Source organism: Dipodomys ordii, unplaced genomic scaffold (genome assembly GCF_000151885.1).
Source record: "Dipodomys ordii isolate 6190 unplaced genomic scaffold, Dord_2.0 Scaffold138, whole genome shotgun sequence".
In the NCBI taxonomy this organism is placed as follows: domain Eukaryota; kingdom Metazoa; phylum Chordata; class Mammalia; order Rodentia; family Heteromyidae; genus Dipodomys; species Dipodomys ordii.
Window position 1 is genome coordinate 919467 of NW_012267354.1, and position 10361 is coordinate 929827.

Consider the following 10361-nt stretch of genomic DNA (forward strand, 5'->3'; position numbering starts at 1 on the left):
GCTGTGGCTCAAGCGGCAGAGCGCTCACCTTGAGCTGAAGAGATGAGGGACAGCTCCCAGGCCCAGAGTTCAGGTCTACAACCGGCAAAAAAAAAAAAAAAAATTCACCCTTGGACTGGGAATATGGCTTATTGGTAGAGTGCTTGCCTAGCATGCATGAAGCCCTGGGTTCAGTTCCGCAGTACCACATACACAGAAAAAGCTGTAAGTAGTGCTGTGGCTCAAGTGGTACAGTGCTAGCTAGCCTTGAGCAAAAGAAGCTCAGGAACAGTGCCCAGGTCCTGAGTTCCAGCACCAGGACTGACCAAAAACAAAAACAAAAAATTTCACCCTTGTGACAGTGGTGATGGGGAGCTGATTTCCAGCAATGAGAGATGAGGGAAAGTCCCTGCTGAAGACAGACCTCTCAGAAAGGAAGCATATTTCTTTCTTCATGTTTCTGGATCTTTCCTAGGTCTGCAGTCACAATTCTGGACACTCTCCTGGGGCTCAGGACTAAGGAATTCCTCTACACTTCAATGGCCCTTGTTTCTCACAGATTGATTTTTCCCGCAGATGGAAATAAGGGCAGCTATGTTATGTTCAGGCTGAGAACATGTATGTTGGGTCAAAGTGTTGTGCCCAGGTCACAGGACCCCCACCAAGAAGACCACCGAGAGTCAGACTTTACAGCTGTTTTAAGGTTTTATTCAGATGGGCTGCAGCTCAGGCCTCGTCCTACACTCCGACACAGGGGAGCCTAGGAGGAGAGCCCCGAGCTAAGGATTTGCAGAGCTTATAAAGGCTCACAAACAGGTGTTTGGACCACCACGTGCTGCTCTGCTAGCTGAAACAAGCAACAAATGGTCACTGCCACAAGTACTTTAACCCTTCAGAAGAATCCAGAATAACTGTGGGATAGTATAGACAGAAGCTCATGGGAGCTCACCCTCCCCATAACTACTCCATTGTCCTGACATCCTATGGGCTCTGACTACCTTCTGCTTTTTTCTACTTCAAGCAGGAACAGTGCCCAGGTCTGTGATATGTCTCTTACAACTTAAAAAGGTGACGCTCTGTAGGGTCTGATGTAGGACAGGGGTTGGGGCAGAGGGCAGACTCCTTGGTTAGGAGGACTCTAGATTGGACTATTTGAATGTGTGGTAGGCTGCTCAGAGTGTCACCCTGTACAGTCACTGCTCTGAATGATGATTATTTTCTTTCACAGTGGAAAGACTGGGCCATATTAGACACATTCAGGTCCCTCCTGCTTCCTTCTGTGACCTCAAGAGCCCGCTGGCTTCATTTTCTACAATGGGCTCTGACTGTACCCAGACATCTGCATCCTATCAGCATCCTGTGAGGAAATGAGGAGCCCAGCCCAGCCCCAAGCACTGGGACCCCTCCTCACAGGTCTCTTTCCCATCCACCTGCTGCTCCAGCAGAGGCGAGGCCAGGGCATCCCCATCCCTGACTTCACATTCGGTTGCTCTCTACTGCAGCTTCTTGCTTCACTATTGACAGGGAGAGTGTGGATGTGGACTTATTCTTCCAATTCTTGTCATGAGATGAGGTTGAAGAGTTAATGAAATCACAGGATGATTCATAAAACCTGAGAAGCTTCCAGAATCGTCATGTTTGCTGAGCTGAGTGTTTTGTCCATGGGGACGGGGGAAGGCTGTGTTCAGCTGACTGAGGACAGGGCTGTGAAGAGTTGTGGCTCAGGCCATCCTGGGATGTGATGTGGTTGCTTCTCAGCTGCTTTTTAGTCCCATTCTTTCAGTAGAACATTGACCTACCAGGACCTTAGACTACATGGACTCAGCTGTGTCCATGTCCTGGTTCTAAATCCAGTACTGGGGGCAGCCAGGGCTGTTTAGTCCATCCATTTTTTTTTACTTTTTTTCATTTTTTAGCCAGTCCAGGGGTTTGAACTCAGGGCTTTGGGCACAGTCCCTGAGCTTCTTTTGCTCAAGGCTAGCACTCTACCACTTGAGCCACAGCACAACTTCCAGCTTTTTCTGTGTATATGGTACTGAGGAATTGAACCCAGGGCTTCATGCATGTTAGGCAAGCACTCTACCACTAAACCACATTCCCAGCCCCTAGTCCATCCTTTTTATTTTATATTTTTATAAAGAATCATGCCTGTTCTTGTTATTTTGTATGGATTCTGCTGTCATTTCCCTCTGGGCATGTCCCATCTCCTAGAGGGAGGTGTTTTTCCTGTCATTGTCTCCTTTGTCCATGGGGACCTTCACCACTATGGTATGGAGAAATGAGTTTTTCTTTTTTTGGGGGGGGGTCCGGTTGTGGGGCCTGAACTCTGGGCCTGGGCACTGTCCCTCAGCTCTTCAGCTCAAGGCTAGCGCTCTACCACTTGAGCCTTAGCTCCACTTCTGGCTTTTTTCTTTTTGTTTATGTGGTGCTGGGGAATCGAACCCAGGGCCTCAGGCATGCAAGGCAAGTGCTCTACCACTGAGTCACCTTCCCAGCCCTGAGTTTTTCTACCTAAGTAGCTTTTGCTCCTTCAACCATTGTTTCTTCAGTGGGATTTTCTGTCATTTTCCCAATATTTTTTCAAATGAGGCTGACTATGGGAATAGCAAAGAGGAAGGATCTCATACTTTCTCATTTGAGACAAACACCTGTTTAGTTTCTAAGTTGTCCACTTACCTGCCCTCCCCTCTGCCCATAGCTACTAATCTCAGCTCTGACTACAATCCAAATTCATGGGGTTATTATTAGTAGTAGTAGTACTTTTAGACAATCTCTCTATGTAGCTCAAGCTGTTCTTTCTTGAATTTGTGATCCTTCCTAAGTGCTTAGATCACAGGCATGTGCCACTCCTGGAGACTGGGCAGCCTCACTGCTGCCCTGCAAGCCACCCTTGCCACATGTGTCTGCACAGTCCCAGTCTGTGTGTCACCATGTCCTGGTCAGAGGTTGACACACGGTCATGTGACGCATAAAACCTGCACTATCCAAATATCATGACATAGGAGAAAGTGGACTTTTCTCCTTCATGAAAGGAAAACACATCTCTGTCTCCTGACAAGGCTGGTTGGTTTGACATTTCTAACCTAAAAAGAGCACAGGGACTGAAGGTAGATCTTAGAAGGAGGGGGAAAAAAACCCAATAGATTTCACTTCATGGTACAACAACATGAGATTAGATCTGTGTCTAGCACATTGTGGCACCTGAATTTAAGTGAAGGATGTTATGACATCTCCCCCAAATCCTGGTAGACAAATTCCATTTTAGAGCAAGTTGCCATTTACTGTATCACCCTACAAGACAGTGAGCCATCCTCTCCATAGTTCAGAGACCCACAAAATCCTTATAATGGAAAAGGAGATAAGCTTGTAACTATCCCAGAGCTTGGGTTTTGACCACCTAAAGCTGTTGTGCTGGGTGTTGGTGACTCACACCTGTAATACTAGCTACTAAGGAGTCTGAGATCTGAGGATCGAGGTTCAAAGTCAGCCCAAGCAGGAAATTCCATGAGACTCTTTATCTCCAATTTACCACCAAAAAGCCAGATATGGAGTTGTGGATCAAAGTGGTAGAGCTCTAGCCTTGGGCCAAAAGAGCTCAAGGACAGTGCCTTGGCCTGAGCTCAAGGCACAGCACCTACCAAAACAAAACGAAACAAAACACCTGTGGTTACCTGTATTTTTCCCTAGGTGGCTATCACCAGGTTTCTGCTATAGCCTTACAGCCACATAATGTTTGGTACTCAGTACACCTGATGATCAAGGTTTTTAGACACCTGGACTGGTGGTTTGTGCCTGTAATCCTAGCTTCTGGAGAGGTGGGGTTTGAGGCCAACCCCAGGTGAAAAAGCAAGACTCCCCTCCCCTATCTCACTAACAAGCTTGATAGGGTGGTACATACCACACCAAGCTATGGTGGAGGAAACACACAGGATGTGGTCAGAGACCTACCAAGGGCAACAGTGGGAGATGCTGTCCAAAAAATAACTAAAGCAAAAAGGCTAGGGGGTGGAGTGCCTAATGTCCAAACTCTAGATGGACTAAGTGAGTAGGAGTTTGCACTCATTTCTGTATGCATCTTACAGTTGTCTGTAACATGCAGCACACAGACAAATAGAGGCCACAGAATGCACTTTCAATGTACTCTGTTCTACTCTGGGGTCCAATTAACAGCAGGACGCTGGGCATTGGGGGCTCTTGCCTGTAATCCTACTCAGAAGACTGAGATCTTAGCTGAAAACAATCCCAAGCAGGAAAGTCAGTGTATCTCCAATTACCTACCAAAAAGTCAGAAATGGCACTGTGGGGGCAAAGTGGGCAGAGTAACAGCCTTAAGCAAAACAAGCTTAGGGACAGCTCTTAGGCCCTGAGTTCAAGCCCCAGGATTCTCTCTCTCTCTCATTCTCTCTCTTCCTCTCTCTCTCTTTTACACACACACACACAGACAGACACACATACACAGCACATAACAAAGGTCACTGAAAAGAAAAACACTGAGAGGATGGTGCCTCACACCTGTAATCCTAGCTATCCAGGAGGCTGAGATCTAAGGATCTCAATTTAAAGTCAGCAAGAGCAGGAAAGTACATCAGACTCTCATCCCCAATTAACTAGCAAAAAATAAAAATAAAAAAAATGAGAAGAGGAGCTATGGCTCAAGTGGTAGAGCACCAACCTTGAGCAGAAAAAGTTCAGGAACAGCACCCAGGCCCTGAGTTCAAGCTCCAGAACCAACACACACACACACACACACACACACCACCCATGCACACACAATTTGAGAGACTCATCTCCAATTAACCAGTAAAAAGTCTGAAGTGGAGCTGTGGCTCAAGTGGTAGAGCACCAGTCTTGAGCAAATAATCTAATCAAGAGCATGAGGCCCTGAGTTTAAGTCCTGGTACCAGCAAACTAAAATAAAGTAAAATAAAACTTATTTTCAAGCCAGGCATGATAGCATACACCTTTAATTCCAATACATGGGAGTTTGAATCCAAAGTTCAAAGCCAGCCGAAGCTATAGAGCTACACCTTGTCTCAAAAACTGCACCTAAGACTGAGAATTGAGGATTATGATTCAAAGCCAGCCCTGGCAGGGAAGTCTGTGAGATTCTTTTTTTTTTTTTTTTTGGTCAGTCATGGGGCTTGAACTCTGGGCCTGGGCGCTGTCCCTCAGCTCTTCAGCTCAAGGCAAGTGCTCTACCTCTTGAGCTACAGCGCCCCTTCCAGTTTTCTGAATGGTTTATTTATGAGTCTCCTGGACTTTCCTGCTTGGGCTGGCTTGGAACCTTGATCCTCAGATCTCAGCCTCTTGAGTAGCTGGGATTACAGGTGACACCCTGCAGTCTGTGAGACTTATCTCCAGTCAATGCTCCCAACAGCAGAAAGTGGAGCTGAGGCTGTGGTTCAAGTGCTTGAGTGCTAACCTTGAGGACAAAAGCTCAAGGACAGCACCCAAGCCCTGAGTTCAAGCCCCAGGGCCAGCACAAAGAAAGAAGGAAAGAAAAAACAACCATCACACGAATACAAAACCAAAAACAAAAGCACCCAAAACCAAAGAAACCAAAATTGTTATTTCTTTTAACATGTAACTATTAATATTCTACATTTTTGGGGGGGTCCAGTCGTAGGCCTGAACTCTAGGCCTGGGTGCTGTCCCTCAACTCTTCAGCTCGAGGATAGCGCTCAACAACTTGAGCCACAGCACCACTTACGGATTTTTTTTTCTGCTTATGTGGTGCTGAGGAATCGAACTCAGGACGTCAGGCATGCAAGGCAACCGCTCTGCCACTGAGCCACCTTCCCAGTCCCCTAAATAAGAATTTTTAAAGAAGGGTTCATGTCGAACATAGTGAATATTGACAGGCACAACCCACACGAATGTGTGAGTGTGCAGAGCTCCTAGAACCAAACCCTCTGAGAACCTCTGACTTGGTCCCCAGACCAGGAATCCAGGAAAGTCTGGGGCAGAGTTTTTGTGCTGGTGCGGGAGGACAGGGATCAGGACAAGCCCCAGGTGCCTGAGCCTAGATCTCAGCGTCTCAGAGCCAGAGCGGCTCTGGGTGGGGAAGCTCAGCACTGGGGATTCCCGGTCTCCCAGTTTCACTTCTTCTCCAACCTGTGTCGATGACTTCTGCCCGGACACTGGTGACGCGGCCCCAGCTCTCGCTGCTATTAGCGGAACCCATCAGCGCCGCCACAATTCCAGATTCTCAGGACAGGGGTCATGGCCGTGGCAGTGACCCGGACCTGGGCCGGGAGTGCGGGAGGGTTAGGAGAGAAAGGACCTCTGTGGGAGGAGCGAAGAGGGGGGCGTGCAGGGTCAGGGTGCAGCGGGAGGCGCGCGCGCGGCCCAAGTCACCGCCCGCAACGTGGTCCCGAGCGACCTCAGGCCGGATCGGAGGTCACGACCCCTCTGCCTTTCCCAAGGACGGGTATGAATCCCCCGGGACCCCAAATCCAAGACTAACCTCCAATTGCAGGGTCCAGGGGAGCGGCGAGGATTGCGGCTGCGGCGAAGTTTGCTTTTCAGTGGGTCCCGGGAGGGGCGGGGCCAGGAGGGCGGGCCCGACGGCGAGGAAGCAAGCCAGGCCTCCTCTCCCGCACAGGTCTGCTGTGACTTGGGGCCCGGGTGCCTCCTCCCAGGGTACCGTCTGCGCGCCCGCGACGCCCAGGATTCCATCTCGCTGAACCAGGACTTGAGCTCCCAGAGCACGGCCGACGTGGCCGCTCAGATCACCAGGCACAAGCTGGAGCCAGCCACCGTGGCAGAGAGCTGGAGGGCCTGGAGTAGCTGCTCAGACACCTGGAGGGTGGCTGAGGCTCTCTTGTGAGCCTCCATCTTCTGCAGATCTTCAAATCCTCTCCTCCCATCAGGGGAAGAAAATAGGTGGCTCAGTGGTAGAGTGCTTGACTTGCATACAGGAGACCCTGGGTTCGATTCCTCAGCACCACATAAACAGAAAAGGCCAGAAGTGGTGCTGTGCCTCAAGTGGTAGAGCTCAAGTTGAAGAGCTGAGGGACAGTGCCCAGGCCCAGAGTTCAGGCCCCACAAACAGAAGAAAGAAAGAGAGAGAGAGAGAAAGAAAGAAAGAAAGAAAGAGAAACTAGGACCAACCTTAGGACACTACTTTCCTTGGGCCTACCGGGGAATCGAATCTTCCTGACTTTCTAGTTTCTCCATCAGAGAGTGACTCTGACACTTGGCCCTGATCTCAGGACAAGACATGGAGGGGAAGATACTGCCTGAAATGACTGGCCAGCACAGGCCCCCCTGACTCTGGCAGAAACCTTGGCATCTGTGGAGACTGCAGCTTTTGTGAGTCTTAACTCTACACAGGACAGAGCCAGGAAGTTCCTCTAAGATACCTGGATCCTCTGACCTGTCTCAACCCCATTCAATACCTTAACAGGGAATAGATTATCAAAACCTGGACGTTACAATCCCTCTTCAACCCTATTGTCCAGTCCAGTCTCAGGCTGGTCACACATGGTGCTGCTTCAATAATAGCTCATAGGAGACAATGAGCTACTGAAGTATCTGGATTTCCCCCTCCCTCCCCAGATGGCCCAGAGACACACATGACCTCCCCCCCCCAACCATGAGGTCATCTCGGGGTGCTGGGCCTTATGCTTCTACCCATCAGACATCACCCTCACCTGACTGAGAGATAGGAAGGACCAGACCCAGGACATGGAACAGGTAGAGACCAGGCCTGCAGGAGATGGAACCTTCCAGAAGTAGGCAGCTGGGGTGGTGTCTTTTGGTGAGGAGCAGAGATACACATGCCACACCCAGCATGAGGGGCTGCCTGCGCTCCTCACCTTAACATGGGGTAAGGAGAGGATGTGGGCACAGAACTGTGGAAAGGAGGAGCCCATCTGGAGACCCTCAGCAGGGTCTGATCTGAGAGGTGGTGGTCAGGACCTTCTCGCCTGCCCATCCCTTACCTCTCCCCTAGATCTACCCTTTCAAACCATTGTCTCCATCCTAGGAATTGTCACTGGCCTGGTTCTCCTTGGAGCCATGGCCATTGGAGCTATGGTGGCTGTTGTGATGGGAACGAGGGACAATGAAGGTAGGAACAAGGTCCGAGTTCTTGTCCCACTTGTATTTTCATATCTCCAGTTAAGTGTGCTTTGCCTCCTTCCATGCTAAGCCTGATGACCGGGGTGCTGACTCCTCCTCTTTTGTTAAATCACATGGGAACCAAGGTCATATCATGCTCCTGATGGTGGTGATGACGGCATGTTGCCCAGCAGTGCAAGTCCATAAGGGAAGGCCTCTACTAAGTCAGACTTCCAGGATGACCATTGGTTTTCTTCCTTCCTCGATCTTCTCCTCATCTCTACTGATCTTTTACTGGTCTGTGAAAACTTGCCTAGAACTGAAGGCGTTCATGGCCCTACCTGACCTCACACATTGCTTTCTTCTCACAGGTAGAGAGGCAGCTATGCTTAGGTTGCAAGTGACTATAAAGGAAAGAAGGAAGAAGGAGGAAGGAGGAAGTAATCGCTGGGACCCTTGAGACAGTTGGGAGCCCAAGGGCTCCCCATAATTTCTTTTTTTTTGTCGGTCATGGGGCTTGAACTCTGAGCTCTTTAGCTCAAGGCTAGCACTCAACCACTTGAGCCACAGTGCAACTTCTGGTTTTCTACTGGTTATATTGGAGATAGACTCTCACAGACTTTCCTGCCCGGGCTGGCTTTGAGCCATAATCCTCAGATCTCAAGCCTCCTGAGTAGCTAGGTAGGTTTCCCCTGAGTTCTAAATGCTCAGTAACTGCATCAAGATTTTTTTTTTGGGTCAGTTGTGGGGCCTAATTCTGGGCCTGGGCGCTGACCCTCAGCTCTTCAGCTCAAGGCTAGTGCTCTACCACTTGAGCCACAGTGCCACTTCCGGCTTTTTCTGCTTATGTGGTGCTGAGGAATCGAACCCAGGGCCTCATGCGTGCAAGGCAAGCACTCTACCACTGAGCTACTTTCCCTGAGTAGCTAGGATTACAGGCATGAGCCACCAGCACCAGGCCCATAATTTCTTTTAGCCATGTCTCTTGTAGGCTCTGACCAGCTCTTGTTTGGTTCTTCTGCCATAGGCAGAGACAGCTCTCTGGGTTCTAAAGCTTCTCTCACAGCTTAAAAAGGTGACAATTATCCTGCGGCTCTGGAGAAGGGATCTAAAAGGGATATGGAAGACTCTCTTATGGTTCTATGAGAACTCTGGATTGGGACATAATGAATGTTTGGTCCCTGCTTAGTGTCACACCTTATACTGCTCTGACTTCATGAATATATTTACTTATTTATTTATTTAGTCAGTCATGGGGCTTGAACTCTGGGCCTGGGCACTGTCCTTCAGCTCTTCACCTCAAGGTGAGGGCTCTACCACTTGAGCCACAGCACCATTTCCAGCTTTTTCTGCTTCTGTGGTGCTGAGGAATTGAACCCAAGGCCTGATGCATGTAAGGCAAACATTCTACCACTGAGCCACCTTCCCAGCCCCTGATTTCATGAATTCTTTTTTCCTTCAATGATGTTATATCCCATTCTGTATTAGCACTGAAAGATGTACAACTTATTCCTGCCTTGTGTCCTCCCTCCTGGGACATCAAGAGCTCCTGGCTTCTCTTTTTGCACCTGGCTTGGACTGGGTCTAAGTGTCTGAATCTTAGAGATACCTGTTAGGTTTTTATCTTTGCTGCCTCCATCTGCCATTGCTCTACTAATAGTAGCACAACTGCTGTCATCCTGTGAGGAACTGAGGAGCCCCACCCAGTCCTGAGCACCAGGACCCCTCCCCACACTGGCCTGGGTCTCTTTCCTCGTCCACCTGCTGCTCTAGCAGAAGAAGGGCTGGATATTCCCATATGTGACTTCACTGAAGGTTGCTTTCAGCTATAGCCTCTCAGTTTCCTATTGACAAGGAGAATGTGGATATGGACTTGTTTTTCAAATTCCTGTCATGAGAGCAGGTTGATAACTGAAGGATGAAGGGTAAAACTTGAGACAGAATATAAAACCTGGAAACTGTCCAAAAATCATATGTTTGCTGTGCTTGGTGTGTTGTAGGTAGAGACAAGAGACCCATAAGAGGTTGGGACAGAGTGCTGGTGAAGGAGGACAGGGACCAGGACAAAGTCCCAGGTGACCGGGCCTAGATCTCAGCTTCTCACAGCCAGAGCTGCTCTGGGTGGGGAAGCTCAGCACTGGGGATTCCCAGTCTCCCCAGTTTCACTTCTTCTCAAACCAGTGTAGGCCACTTCTGCCAGGACACTGGTGACACGTTACCAGCTCTCGCTGCTATTGGCTGTGGGGTTCTAGAGAAGCCAATCAGTGTCACTGGGGTTCCGGGTTCTAAAGTCCCCCGCGGAGCTACCAGCACTCAGA

At 49.4% G+C, this 10361-nt stretch overlaps 1 pseudogene; it reads left to right on the plus strand.

Annotated features, from left to right (window-relative positions):
• Positions 1-9940, plus strand: part of LOC105996871 — an 11355-nt pseudogene extending 1415 nt beyond the window's left edge.
• Positions 9941-10361: the final 421 nt, after the last annotated feature.